We start from the raw sequence: 14,112 nt of genomic DNA, 5'->3' as shown, positions 1-14,112 counted from the left end.
ATATATGTTCATTTAAGCAAGTAATACATATGCCTGAGTGTAGCACAATGCTTCAGAGTCCTTCCCAGCCCTTCCCTATGCGGTTCAAATAACTACGTTTTTCTGTCATGGCACGTGCCTAGTGAGAAATCAGAAAGTGTTTTTTGAATGGCACAAGCTGAAACCTTTCCCCTTGCTCACAAGGGGAGAAAGGCTGCCTTGCAGCAATTTTTAATCCAGGAATGCAAACTCTGGGGAGATGAAGTCTCTTGAATAGCTGACAGCAGTCCTAATTTAGAGTAAAGCATTCTGGGACTAAATAAATGGCACACTGGAGAGAGAAGTAGATCTGGAAGGAGCCTGCAGAAATTGTGGATGAGTAACCTAGGTTATTGTGCTAATGAGATTATGTTTTGCTTTGAAATCTGCTCCTGTAGAGAGAGGCTGAGTCACATTGTCTTGGCCTGTGTCACGGGGAGGGGGAGGCTGGGATTTATTTTCAAAGACCAAATTAGGTGTACAGCTCCCAGAGAGTGCCCCAGTCCCCTGCCCCCCCCACCCCCCTCACAGCTATCCGAGAGAGTCCCAGGGAACTTCTCCTTTTAGCCTCCTTTATGCCACCCGCCGCTGTTCTCCAGCCAAGCCTCCCCAGACCTCCCTTCTGCCCTCCGCACACCTTTTTAACTTTTTAACTTCGCCGCTGGTGTTTGGCGAGATCACTTTTCCCCCCGGGGTCTGGCCTGGGAAGTGGCTGACAGCAGGGACAGCCACCCTGCCTGCCTCCCACCCCATTTTCTCCAGGCTGGGGCTTCCCTGCCCACAGCTGGGCCCCCCCAGAGCCCCCTGGTCCAGGGGAACCTCTCTGCGCTGCCAGGAGCCCCCTTTTCCAGGGAGAGTGGCTTTCTCCTCCCCGCAGGCATTGCAATGCTATCAGCCTCGGCTGAGGCGGTGTTTGATTTCCCTGTTTTATCTTCGAGCACCAAGTGGAGCGTTTCATATCTATAAAAATGTGTATATTATATATCCTGTTACGGTGATACGACATACAATGGGAATAGGCTGGTCTAAGTCCCTTACATATAACTTATCAGCCTCCCTAATAGGGAATTCGTGGTGGTTTAATTATATTGATGTAGTTGCAGCAATACCTAGCTGTCTGTGTAAAAATAGGATGAGAAGAATTCCTTAAGTAAGAGAAAATTTGCTGGCCAGTTTTACAAAAACCTTCACATGCATAACTTTTGTTTCAGGTGTCTTGTTACTCCCCGTACATGAGAGAAGCTCTTGTTTATAATGGGCTGATTAGTCATTTGACAAGTAAGCATGTTTACTCATAAAGCAACCTATCTAGCTCCATGCGTGACTAAACTGAGTAGCTACATAATTATATTTCTGTAACTCCAGCCTTCTCTGCTGCACCCCTTTCCTTGTGCAGGTTTGTTTTATTGTCTCCTGTCTGTCATGTCCATCGCTCAGGCCGTGCACTCCGCAGCACAAAGCGCAGTGCCCAAGGTGGTGTTTGACCGCAGATATGTTCTGTATTGATACATTTTACAGCTCACTTGTTCCGCTCAGAATTCAGAGGTGATAGTGATTTAAAAATTGGAAGGAGAGAAGACTCATCTTCAAGTGTCTCCAAACTTGTATTCAGCCTTACTCATCGCTTTGAGTATTAGGCAGAAGTGTCACTAGAGTTTTTGTGGGACTGGATGTTCTCCACAAATATGAGCATTCATATGGCTTCTAGGAGAGGTGGCAGAACTACATCTACAGAGTATCAGGCTCCAGGGCTCCAAACTTGCAAAATTACTTTGTTTAGATTGGCATTAACAGGGCTACATAAAACAGCACTGTTCAGAGGATGAAGCCCTAAATTAGAAAGCACTAGGCAGAAATTCAAACAGACTATGGAATTGCTGGACTGGGCAAAAAAAGCTGTTAGCCTGGTAAGTCCATCTCATTCATTTTCTTCCTTTCTCAGTGCAGTGCAGCCACAATTTCTATCCCACATATTGTCCTTAAAAATATTTTAATATTTGTTTCAGTGCACTCTGGGCAGTTAATAGATTTTTTTTTTTCCTATATTCGTGATTGCTTGGCTTTCATCAACTTCTGCTCATTTGTTCGTCGTACTCTTTAATACCTTAGTGGGGAAGAAGAACAACCCAAAAATTTTTTTCAGTTTTATCAAATTTTTCTTTAATTGCTGTTGGGCACTTTTTCTTTCTTGTAGGCTGCTAAATTAGGGGTTAACTCTACTTTCCTAGCTAGTTTCTTCATTTACCTAAAAGGGGAAGGGTGGAGGGGGAAGATAGCTTGCCCAAGTTTTATGACTTGTATTATAGCTATTCAGGCAGGATGAAAAGAAGCAGGAAACAAGGAGTGTCAGCAAATTTCACAAGGATTAATGTTTGCACCACTAATAAAGCAGAAGAAACCTATGGCATGATAAGAAGTAAAAGTGATCAGAAGAGTGTGTGACAGTGAAGGAGGAAGAAAATTAAAAGTTGAATGATGTGAAAAGAGGGACTCGGGGTGGGGGGGGGGGGGGAGGGATTTAAACAGGTGAGAATGGGCAGGAATAATTGTGTTGATTTTTGGTTTGTAATGGGGGGAAGGGGCAACTACAGATTTCTCCCACAGGGGAGATGAAAAGGGAGGGAACATACAAGTGTTGTGACTTTGAGAGAAAACATGATCCAGCTGCCTTGGGGTGGGACTGGCCTTGATTAGTCCAAGCAACAGTGTAGGACAAAAGGAAGGACAATGCTTATAATCAGAGTAGAGGGAATGGAGTAGCACTTGAGGAGGCTCCTCAGAATTTCATGTGGAAGCTGAATTGCAAAGACATTTCCCCAAGAAGGCATAGTGGCTAAAATGTAGGACTGGATGGATGAAAAGACCAAGATAAATGCGCACGTCACTGGTGCAGAATGCTGCCAACGTGACTGGGTACTGATCCACAGGGAGAGGCAGAAGAGAGAGCCTGCTGAGATTTCCATGGCGAATGGGAGTGGAAAAGGAAGCCTCATCTGTCAAAAGGGAGAAGTGAAGATGGAGTTGTGAAAGCCAAGGAGAGAAAGTGTTGAGAGGAAAGATAAAGTTGGCAGAGAGATGACAAAAGTAAGAGACAGGGATCAGTGAAGATATAAATAAAGACAACATCATTTAAGGAAACAGAAGTCACGAGAGCAATTTCAGTAGTGCCATGAGAGCAGATAGCAGAATGTCAGAAATACAAGACAGAGGGGAAAAGAGGCTTGGAAGTACTTTCTGTACATGATCTGTGGTATTGGTCTTGATGCGAGATGAGCCAAGGAAATGAGGAAATGTGAATATTGCGAATAACAGTGTGCACGCTACAGGAAAGTTAGTGGAGGCTCTGAAGGACAGAGAGGGAACAAGAGAGAGAGAGAGAAGTGTTAAATGCATATGAAAGAGAAGTGGTGTGAGTCTTAATATGTTTAGGAACTGGTCTATGCAGTCGTGCACTGTAAAAAGAAGTCATAGGAGAAGGCTTGCCAGCACGGGTGGAGAAAGTGTTTTCAGAGACTTTTCCTTCCACTATTTGAAACCCAGTGGATGGACGTACATCCTCTAGTATCAAAACTGGTTTTCAGACAAACCAGCAAGATAGAAAGGAAGACTCAACCATAAAGAGGGAGTTAAGGGAAAAGATGGAAAGATTTAGTTAGAGGAATATGGAACTATCAAATTAGCCTAACTGGCATCATCTATTGTTTCCTACAGCATCACCAATTCTCAGTTCCCACTGTACTGAAAGTCTGTGTAATGAAAAGTGGGATTCGGGTCACCTGACAGACAGGCAGATGTACCTGCTGACTTCTAAGCTTACGCCTGCGTCTCTTTTGTCAAAGATGAGAAGCAGGGAAAGAAAAACCAGTTTTCAAAGTCAGGGTCAGCAGAGACAAGCACATCATTTGCATTTTGCTTTATTAATATGGGTTAGCTCAGCAGGCAAAGTCTAGCATACTAATAAATGATTTCGTTATGGGAAAAATAGGGTCAGTTGACTGCAAATCATTTTTCCCTCTAAAGTAAATGAGGCACTGCTGATGGGGAGGCCGGGGGTGTGTGTGTCATATTTCATTTCAGTCAGGAAATACAGATGTAGGCTGAACCAAAAGAGCTCTGAATATTTCACCAAGGAAAAATTATGATGAAAAAGAGTCGGAGCTAGGCCCTGCAGTTATCACACAGTCCTGCTCCTGGCTGGTGATGGTTAGCTCCTGCTGTACTGGGTCCACGTGTTTTCCCACTGTGTTTAATCCGAGCAGCTCACAGAGCTGGCTCTATCCCTGGTTTCTTGCACAGAAACCCTGTTACCCCTCTGTGGAAATGAGATCTTTTACAGCTTCGCTCCCATAATCTCACAGAACATAACTGCTCCTCCCTTTACCCCACTCTCCCCATTAGCTCCAGCACAGGTTTGGTCCCTCCCTTCCTATAAAGTAACACTGAGTTACGGACTACAGAGCATCTCTTCGTGGACGCATGGTTGTGGAAGCAGTTGGGCACGTGCCTTTGAGGAGTGCTAGCACTGATTGTGCCTGCTGGGGCAGCTCAAGGCATATACAGATCTGTGCAAAATAATCAGCATCTATGTGTTTTTCCTTGCCTGAGTCTTCTGCTCTCCTCCAAGTCTTAGGAAACTTCTTTAGTTGTGAGTTGGATCTGAAAGGAGGATTGTCTTTTCTGTTCCCCTGCTCAAGCTTTCTGTGCCTGAGCGCACCCCCAGCCTGTCAGGCCCACAGTGAGATTAGATGGATCATCTCATCTGATCCAATAATTACTCACTGCCAAAAAGGGGCAAACCCACTCCACCTCCTCCCTAGCCGTGCACCCCAGCAGCTTCCCTCCCTGTGGTGCTGGAGCTCATCTTGTCTCGCAGCAAGGATTTCAAGGGACCTAAGCAAGTAGAAGACTACCTCTGCCAAAGAAAGTGAGCAGTATTTTTGTTGGATGAGCTGGGTGAGCCATCCCACCACAGGATCACACGAGCACAGCCTGGGGGAGGCAGGACTGCCTCCTTTGGTGTCAGAGAGCTGTTAGAGAGGCTTGGCGGCACCGTCACACCATACCCCACAGCACTGCAGAATACACGCTCAGTGCTGGTCCGTGCTCCACATCTGAGCAAATGCTCCCATTCCTCACTCCTGGGCGTCAGGCAGGACTGATTCAGCCTTCAGCTATCTGACTTTCCACAGATGCTCCCATTTTGAATGGGAGCAATTGAGTTTTAGTAACTCTCCGTGTTGTCACCTCTGGAAAGTGTGCGACTCGGGCCTGACAGTTCAGCTTTGCATCCACTGAGGAATTCAGTAATTCAGCAATTTCTTACCTTAAATCAGAATACAAAAATGACACACAGTCACAGCCCCCAAATTGTCACAGTTAGGCATGATGAAGCACCTACACATTGACCCCGAGCATGTGTTACTTTTTTCCTGATTATATTGGCTTCAGTACCAAAACCACAAGACTGGGATAAGCAGGTACTGAATTGAGATGAATTTATGCCTATTTTGTATTGAGACTAACATATGATTCAGTTTCCAGCACTATTATTAAAATGCAATTATGTAAGCTATGCCATATTTTGTGTTCCCATTTATTGGTGTAAATGAAGTGAGGGGTTTTTTATCTTTTGAAAAAAGTTTCCTCAGAAAACTTCTGGCACTCTACTCTGGTTTGCAGTGACCTTACATTGATATATTTTTGTGTGTGTGTCTCTGTGTCTTCCTTTTTTCTTTTCTTTCATGCTTTATCTGTTGGCACAGAGCTAAATCCAAATCTCAGCAACCAGTTCCCAGAGCTAAACAGCCAACCTACTGTCTTTTAACTGTTACTTTTTTAATTTTGTGGATCCTGGCCCTGTAATCTCAGACAAGAAAAGTTAAAAGCAGGGCAGCATTGCACACTTCAGTCTTTTTCAATGTATTTCTATCCTGCATGAACATAATCATTTTACTTAGATCCAACATATATCTAATATAGAAACCCTGATAGAACATTTGAGAAATGAGAACAACTATTTTGTCTTCAAATCTGGTAATTAAAAACTGATTTGTCAAACTAAAGAATTTGTCAAACACAAATTCTGTTGTGTTGGCTTACATCATAGTAGTATAATACCTGTAATACACAACACAACTACTTCTGTAATCCTTTGATTTGTTTTTGTCTGAACTTTAAATAGTACAATAAAATCTTCTGGATAAACAAATGCGCGTATAGAAACCTTGTGTTGTTACATAGGTTTCTAAACATAGCACTGTATGTTCATTTTGAAAGGAAAATCAACAACTGTTCTTTAATTACCACCTTTTAGTTCTGTTTACTTAGAGATACACACATATCTCTAAAGAAAGGAGCCTCCTCCTCTTCAAGGAAGTTATGCTATCACTGTGTCCCACAGGAAACTTTGGGCTACGGGGCCTTTCCAGCATGGCCAAGTGGATGTATTTCAGACCAATATAGATATTTGAACGGTGACTAATTGTACATGATTAAACATGTTTGTGGGGTTTTTTGTTGTTGTTGTTTTTTTTTTTTTTTTTTTTTTTTTATTGGTAGGATGACAGGAATGTTTACATAGCGGTCTGCAGAGGAATTGCTGCACGCCCCACTGCCTGTGGCCACCTCGGCGGGTGCTATGCTGATGTGGTCAAGAGGCAAAAAACGGGAGGTGACTTAAAGTGACTTCTACCCTCTGGCTTGTAGGAGGGCCCACGCTCGCTGCAGCAGCACAGACAGCTTTGAATGAATCACAGGATTCCAAGAATTAGCGACAAACCTCATCACGTGGGCAACCCGCAGCCCAGGAGCCGCCAGAACAATGCAGTGACTGAGGAGGCTGATGTGATCCCTGGATGTCGAATACCTTCCGTAGGAGTAAAGAGGTGATGTTACAGTAACATTATAGTGTGTCTTGTTCTGGTGCCCACGCTTGAGAAAAATGATGTTGATAATTTAGGTTTCACAAAGGAGCAATAAGAGTTACATGATATCTAAGCAAAGCTGATTTATGGTGAGAGGCTTACAATCAGTCTCTTTAGTTTATTGAAAAGAAGACCGAGAGGGAACCTGCTGATGAACAGTAGGCTGTGCAGGTTCTTAACTGCAAGGGGCTCTGTCATCCTACAGACAAAGATGTAGCCACATCCCGTGGCAGGAGGTGAAAGCTAGAAATAAAGTGTATAGAGCAGTTCAGGGTAAAGATCCATTAATTTCATCACAGTATTGTCTTTGGATCACATTCTGGCTTAACGGCCACAGGAGCCCTTTTAATTACTATGGCAAAGGTGCCGTGACATGCGTGTGTGAATAATTGAGATGATATGCTATGTAAATAGGGCCAAATTTGGAGAACCCGAAAGGGCTGGCTGGGACATCAGCATTTGAATAGCTCTTAAGGGAGGACTGTGCAGATCAAGGACTCTCCTGCTGCTATGGGCAGTTCCAGGAGATGCAGGTTATGGTCTTCCCAAAAGCATGGTTGTCCTACATTCTTTCCTGTGCTGTCTCTGTCATGTTAGCCTATAACACAGTATGTCATTCATCTTCAAATTCCTCCTTGGGGCTGGATTCGGGGAAAAATGCTCCTATGGTTCTCTCCCATTAAAATCAAGGAGTTTTCAGGATGTCTGAAGATAAACATAGAGTTCGGTCTTCTTTGAATGCAGCCAAGTAGCCTACTGATTGGGTCTAGGTAAAGAGCTGGTAAGGATCTTTCTTTCATTTCTTTGACTTCACACCAGTTTATTTCGTGTTGTCTATTTAGATGCCAAGTGCTTTAATGCGCAAACTGTCATTTCTATGGGTGCAGTGTTTGGCACAGCTGAAGCCTGACTTGATTGGGAGTTAGTTCTACATGCAACTTGAATGCAGATAATAGAAATTTATAATAAGGCTTGAATTAATGCTGTCTCCTGTGCTGTATAGTTTGACATCAGTGCTGCTTCATCACTGCAAGCATTTACAGAAGCTACAGTCTTTCTGAGAGGACTCATCAAATGCTGTTGTAGAAGGATTTTGTGCTTTGTCTCATAGCAAATGTTTTGAGAACTGGACTGTTTCTTTTCCATGATCATCACAAATTAAGACCACACACATTTCTTGTACTCAAAGCAGCACAAAAGAAATCAACATTTGCTAAACAGAAGTTAATCTGAATCTAGCTAAGGACTGAAATAATAATAATAATAATAATAAAAAAAAGACTTGTAGCATATACGGACAGTCACTAGGTCCTTGGGTAACTGCCTGCCCTCAGCTCCCTGCACATAGCTCTAGTTGTTAGCAGATCCTGGTTGAAATTCAAATCAGTTTTGGCATTGCTGCTGTCTTTTCTAATTGACTCTGTCGATACACTCAGCTAGTGGGAGGGACGGAGGAGCAAAGCAGGCAGAAAGGACCAAATGATTTCTAACACATGCTAGGCTATTCAGAGAAACCTTGTGGACGCGGGGGCCTGACACTGCACAAGCATTGGGATTCCCCGTGCCTTGCCATGGAGTACTCTGTCAGAAAACTGAGACTAATTTTTTTTTTTTTTTTTTTTTTCCAATGGTAGAACCATTAGGCCCAGACAGCGGTTGAAAACCACAGCTCAGTTGGCGAGGAGCGCCGTGCAGCAGCGGAAGCGCGTGGAAAAATTCTGGCTGACTCATCCATAATTCATCTGGCATCCCGGGGAATGTGCGCACTGGAGCGGGATCCCTGGCACTCCCACAAGGGAGAGACCCGCTGCCCCGGCGAGAGGTGGGCAGCAACCAGCCTTCTTCCAGCCGGGCACCCTCGCGGCCCCGTGGGTTCACTGCGGGGCTGTCCCGCCGCCTCTGAGAGGGGCTGGTCTCCCGGCTGCAGCACTGGGCAGGGCAGCCCTGGCAGATTTAAGGACTTGCGCTCCACGAGGATGCTGCTGTGGGGAAGGGTCAGTGGGGGAGCTGGCCCCACGCCCTGGGAAAACACGTGCAAGGATTTTGAGGAATCCACCCCAGCCCGTTCAATATTCACACCTTCACACTGGTGTGCGCGTGACGTAAACTCTGCTCTGAGCGACTCTGCTCTTGGCGTACAACCTCCTGCTGGGCTGTGTTTCCAAGGGCTCCTTGTGAAGGGTTATTAAATCTAGGTGTTATTAAGTCTTAATGATCTGTTCACACAGAGCCCAAAAGGTAGGTGGCTGCAACCCAGGGGAAAGTAGTTTTTAAGCCCGACCTTCAGCTTGGAGGTAGCTAAGCAACATATTCTATGCTGAGGGATGTCGATCACCTGATGAGGTTACTTTAAAGGTATGACTGGCCTGAAGAGACAAGTAGATAAAGTCCTGTGGGCTGTTTAAAAGAAAAACAGAAGAAACAGGATGAATATCAGAGACTATCTAGGCAGTAGCCTAAACTCAGAGAAGTTTGCAAGAGAATCTTACGGAAAAGAATGGTGACAAGTAGTGACAAAAAAATTACATAGACAAACGAAAGTAGATGTTAATTACTTGATCTCCATCCAGGCATTTCTTCCACTGCCCAGGGCTGAAGGAGACGACTCCTTCAGGACTGACTGCTTCCACTGATTTTCTGAAGAGATGAATGACGTTCAGAGTACTCAAATTACCAGAGCTGTGACATAAGCTTGCAGGAAATCTGTCTATCAACCATGAGTTCTGGGACTGCGTGGTCAGTCGCGCAGCCCAGGCAGAGCGAAGAGCTGGAGAGCATCTGCACAGGGTAGTGCCCCAAAACAGGGGCCCAGGGATGCCCAGCTGGATTGCGGATGCCCCAAGACGCCTGTAGATCAAGAGGGCTGTTTGCCATAGCACTTGCCGCAGCGGTTAACTTCCACCTGAACGCTCTGTCGGGGAGAGCATAGAATAACTTCATGAAACAAGATTCAGAACTCATTATCTGGCATGCACAAGTCAAAGCCATCAGGTACATTCGGAGTCTGCAAACATATAGCTACACAGAAGCTGTATTTCAGGAAATTGTCTTTTCAGGGCTGTGGTCGTTGTTGCTACCCTCAATGATTTAGAAAAGAAGAAAATAAAGACATAACAGAGACATAATCTAAAAAATGTAGCATGTATTGGTAATACAGATTTTGTCTTGCCAAAGCAAAGTTTCTTGACTATATGATGTTTTATCTCACATAGACTTCCAAGGTTATTTTCTTGTCTTAAATCTAATTACTTCCCAGTATTCCAGTTTGTTATATCTATTTTCATCTCAAGTTCTGCCACTGTTCCCGAGAGTACACTCCATTGCACAATTCTCTGTATTATTTATTTTGAGGCAGCTTCTGGGATAAAGAATTAGTCCTGGTATTTATCCACAGTTTTGACACTGGCCAGCTGGGTGACTTCTGGCCAAGTCACTGCACCTCTTCACCACCATTTTCCCAGCAGTAAGAGTGGGGTAATAACCTTTTTTGAAATCACATAAAGATCTGCAGGTGAAGTGCTATATAGTTTATAGTCACTGTTTACAGCAACAGTTTCACTGATGTAGTAGACTTGCATACTGAATTTTCCTTTTTTTTTTTTTTTTTTTTTTTTTTTACAGATGAAAACCTGAAGACCAGCACCTGTCAGAGTGCTTATTAACCTATAACAGAACTGGCAAAAACAGACGATCACCGAATGTTTCTTTTCCTCAACCTGTTTAAAACAGGCACAACAGTAAGAGAGACAAGCTTTTAAACTAGACACTTGTGACCTATTTGGAACATGTGCAAACAGTGCTGACTTTGCTCATTGGTTCTGATTTTTGTTTTCTTAAGGTGGCCTCCGAGGGAAGAAATGCAACATTTCTTATACCTGTGACTATGCTCACCCTCGGTCCAGCCAGGCAGGGGTGCTGCTGGAATTGCAGCAGCCCCAGGACATGGTAGGGAAGAACTGCCCCAATTTGAGAGGAAACCCTCGCTGCAACACTTGCTTTTCAGTCCTGCCCGAGAGTTCACTGAACTCCACGCAGAAGGTCTGTCAAGTTAGGAAAGTTTCCTGTAGTCTCTGCCTCTTCAAAAAATACCCAACAGCCAGATTAAATCTGTCTTGTAGTGACTTTCATGTCATCAGATAGAGGAGTTTCTAAAGAGATGCAAGCGCAATGGCCAAGTCACTGTGCTAGAGATGCATGAGTTCATTTTAAAATATGTTTCCCGTTTCACCCTTATGCATGATCTTCTCTTAAAAACAGTAAATTCAAATTAGTACTGAATACATTTTCTTAAATAGCACCAACTATGGGAAAGGCTCTTTCAACTCCATAACATATATCATCATGATACTGTAGGAATCTTGTACAGTATTAGTGTATCTTATCTCTGAAGTTCACATTTGGAGTTCAACTATGTATCAAAAAAATCCCCCTCTGAAAGGGGACATTAGTCAGCTTACTACTGGCTTGCCTTTTCTTTATTACCTCATGTTTATTCCCCTAGTTACATGCTGCATAGTTCAAACATTGCGTGTTAGTAGCGAACATCTCCATTCCTGTTCAGATACGGGGCCCTGGCTTTGATACCTGATACACTGTGCACCAATGTGAAGCTTGATTTACCAGTGAGAATCCAAGGGAGTTCAAAATCCTGCTGGCACAAGTGAGATTGGGGGACCAGGCCCAGGACTTTTGTTTTGGAGCTGCTAGTCACCGATTTTTGCAGTATTAGAGTCAACGCTTTGTCCATCCTCTCAGCCCTAGTAAACAAAGGCAAAACTGCGCAGTGCCTAATATTTTTATGTTTATTTTAAGAGTATCATCTTGCAATGCCAAATTCAAGAATTTGTCTCATGCATCTGTTGATTTTGTAACTAGAGCACTGTTGGTCAAATTGTTTTCCTTACTGCTTCGTAATTGTGGGAGGAAAACATGTAAGTGGATCGGAATTGTGCACCACAACAATGAATGTAACTCTCATTTAAGGCACAGGATATGAGATAGAGGGATCAAACTGGAGCCAGCTGAGGACAGCTCTTCTACCAGGCACTCCAGTTCCCCTAGGAGGATTTTATCCAACCCTTGAAACCTAGTTGGGATATTTCTTCCAGTAGAGCTACACCCATGGTGTAGGCAGGGTGCAGACATTTTAGCACAGTCAAACCATATGCAGCTTGGTTACACTTTGCTGTGTTCTTGGCAGCACTGAAGGAGCATGAATTAGTGGATTTTTTTCATGTATGTGTTTGTAAAAGGCACAGTACTGGATGTTTGACATCACTGAGGAGCCAAAATAAATATACTGTGGTAATGACCTTCAGGATGTGGAAGAGTATGCTGTATCACTTAATGATAAGTAAATAAACAGAATAACAATTCAGGCCTTGTTAATTTAACAATGGCTTTAAATTCAATACAGATACCTGGCCCCTTCTTACCATGCTTTTTAAGTTCTGCAGTAAGCATGGGAGGCTAGATGTTATCCCTGTACAGTATGTCCTTTCTTCTCAGTTAAAAATTAAAGCAAGAGGTCATTCTTGAACAGATTCAGACACCATACGGGGTTTTGATAAAATACAGGGCCAATTCTAGTTGTATACAGCCCTCCCTCCTCTTCCTACCTTCCCCTACTTTTAAGACTCATAATAAATGAAGAAGAGTTGTCTTTCAGGCAGTGTTGATGTCCACCTTCAGTACACTTCTCGAAAAGATGTTGCTGGATGTGTCACCGTTATCATTCATTTCTTCAGAAACATAGAGAACGTTTGGTTGCCAGAGCCAGAAAACATAAGCTCAGATAACTTGCTGGCCAATTTTTAACTACTGCTTTCACACACAGTTGTTACTAGCCATTCATTAACAAGAAAAGATTAGTACCTTGTTACAGCAGGGGGGTATCCTAAACTTTTCCTGCACTGCTGTCCCAGCAATGTTTGCTGGTTGTCTTTCCAGTTCACATCAGTCCCGCCTGAGCCAACACCAAGCTGTAAGTGCTTACTTGACCAAGGAACGTTTAAAAGATTTGTGTGGCTGCATTTATATTCTCTGTGGGTAGGCATGGTTATAATACTTCCTTTTCCTGCATTTTTCACAGTGATTCAATATTCCTTCTGTATATAAGACTGTGCCACTTTAATTATGGATCGTGCTTCCATTTAAATTGATAGAGAATTTGTATTAAAAGTTCAAAAGAGAAGTTGCTGCCTTCTCTGCTATTTATAGTGTTACTGCTTTATATAACTACATGTTTCCCATATAGTGGATGAATTATAACAGACAAATAAGCATCTCTGCCCACAAGGAACTTTTAGTTCTGCATAAAAAAAAGATGAAAGGATACAGAGCAGGAAAGCTCAACGCAGAAAACTGACTGAGGTTCGGCAGGTGGAGAGAAAACGCTGCAAAGAAGTAGCATGTCTGCAAAAGGTCAAATCTTATCCTAGAGATGAGGGGCAGTCAACAGAATTAGGACCAGCATTAATGTATCGTACTCCATAGAGCAGTTCCTGGATTAGCAGTGAAAATTGAGACGTCAGTAACTGAGGTGAAGAGGTTATTTTTCCTATGAAGTGTTTAATTTTGCAAGTGTATTTCCTGTTGCCCAAGCTCCGTCGCACCAATTCCAGGGAGCCAGGGATGACACGTCACTGAGTCACATCTCACTTCAGCTGCACCGCGCGTCTTCAGCAGCTTTCGCTCCCACCTCTTCAGCGTTTTGCCAGTGTTGCCTCCTGCTCTCCCCGCTCAGACACAAAGCTCGGGCAGGGGAGTGGGACTGCGAGCCAGCCCGTTCCTGGGAGGCTGCGCTCTGGCACCCGGCAGCGCGTGCGGGACCCGCTGGGGCCGGGTACAGACCCTCGTGCTGAATTGCATTAAATAAAGGAATTCACACTGCAAGCAGAGGCTTTGGAGAGGAAAAGCATGCTTTGAACAATATGCTGCCTCTAGAAGCCAAATATGTACTAAAAGAAATCGCTAAAAGCGAACAAATGCCCTACAAATCACACTATCTAAAACGGCATAGCTTCAAATTTCCCATACAGTGAGTTTAAAGTAAGTATCTCATGCCTGTAAAAATATTGTAAGACATTATAAAAGTTTCAAAGTCAAGCACCCATCATAATAAGAAGCAGGTTAATTTGGATTAAGTTTTGCAGCTTTAATTCTTTCCCTC

The 14,112-nt window shown here is 43.6% G+C and overlaps 1 long non-coding RNA gene across 1 annotated transcript; it reads left to right on the top strand.

The window, feature by feature from the left end:
• Positions 1-1,893: 1,893 nt before the first annotated feature.
• On the top strand, positions 1,894-12,316 carry LOC116963174. The gene is made up of 5 exons (XR_004407995.2): positions 1,894-1,925; positions 6,724-6,902; positions 8,576-8,763; positions 10,563-10,678; positions 10,780-12,316. It is a non-coding gene; the product is annotated as an uncharacterized LOC116963174 (long non-coding RNA).
• Positions 12,317-14,112: the final 1,796 nt, after the last annotated feature.

Source organism: Tyto alba, unplaced genomic scaffold (genome assembly GCF_018691265.1).
Source record: "Tyto alba isolate M040663 unplaced genomic scaffold, T.alba_DEE_v4.0 Super-Scaffold_48, whole genome shotgun sequence".
Taxonomy (NCBI): domain Eukaryota; kingdom Metazoa; phylum Chordata; class Aves; order Strigiformes; family Tytonidae; genus Tyto; species Tyto alba.
This window is presented reverse-complemented; position numbering and strand designations above follow the sequence as displayed.